Here is a 1,366-nt window from a genome sequence, read left to right as displayed (position 1 = left end):
CCCCTTCCCCTTCCCCTTCTTCTTCTTCTTCTTCTTCTTCTTCTTCTTCTTCTTCTTCTTCTTCTTCTCCTTCCCCCTCTCTCCCTCCCTCTCTCTCTTCTTCTCCTTCCCCCTCTCTCTCCCCCTCTCTCTCCTCTCTCTTTCCCTCACCTTCCTTTGGCTGGTAGAAGCTCCACCCTATTCTTTCTCTGCTTGGCCATTGGGTGTTTAGCATTGATTGACAAGGCAAAAAATAAATGGTAAGAATTGTTTACACAAAGCTGAGACAGGAGATTCTTGACATAAGCATTACAATGCCAAATCCAAATCAAATGAAGATATGAGGGCAGAGAAGTCAGCATTTGATAATACAAGGATAACTTTTACAGACTGCACAAAAAACACTCCCACAGAGATCAAATGGAACATTTCACAATGATATAAGCTCAGTTAATCAGGAATATATTAGCATCATAAACACATTGATTCTGTCACACAGAAGCAAAGCACAAGACAGACTGTTGGGGAGAGAAACTGGTAAGTGAAACGCCTTTCATTTTATAATGAAATGACTAGGTTAACAAGAAATATTACTTGTAAAATGTCAAAACCAAAGTATTCAACCAGATATCCATGGAAAGCTGCTCCTAACAACGACAGAACATAGATTGTTCTGGCATGTTCTCTGCTGCAGGCCATACCTTTAGCACTAAAAACAACTTTCAAGAAAGGCTAAAAGCTTGCTATCCCACCAGCAGTCAAAGAGTGTTCCTCTTTCTCCACATCCTCACCAGCATTTGCTGTCACCTGAGCTTTTGATCTTAGCCATTCTGACTTGTGTGAGGTGGGATCTTAGTGCCATTTTGATTTGCATTTCCCTGATGACTAAGGATGTTGAACATTTCTTTAGGGACTTCTCAGCCATTTGAGATTCCTCAGCTTAGAATTCTCTGTTTAGCTCTGAATCCCATTTTTAATAGAATTATTTGGTTCCCTGGTGTCTAACTTCTTGAGTTCTTTGTATATATTGGATGTTAGCCCTTTATCGGATAGAGTATTGGTCAAGATCTTTTCCCAAGCTTATGCTGTCATTTTTGTCCTGATGACAGTGTTTTTGCCTTACAGAATCTTTTCAATTTTATGAAATTCCCATTTGTTTATAGTTGACTTTAGAGCCTGGGCCATTGGTGTTCTGTTTAGGAAGTTTTCCCCTGTGCCAATGTGTTCAAGGTTCATTCCTACTTTCTCTTCCATTAGATTCAGTATATTTGGTTTTATTGGGAGGTGCTTGATCCACTTGGATGTGAGCCTTGTACAAGGTAATAAGAATGGGTCAGTTGGGAGCACAGAGCAGGTCCCAGGCAGCAGCTCTGTACCCAACCTCAGA

This window comes from Grammomys surdaster, unplaced genomic scaffold (genome assembly GCF_004785775.1).
Source record: "Grammomys surdaster isolate TR1022 unplaced genomic scaffold, NIH_TR_1.0 126398, whole genome shotgun sequence".
Lineage (NCBI taxonomy): Eukaryota > Metazoa > Chordata > Mammalia > Rodentia > Muridae > Grammomys > Grammomys surdaster.
This window is presented reverse-complemented; position numbering follows the sequence as displayed.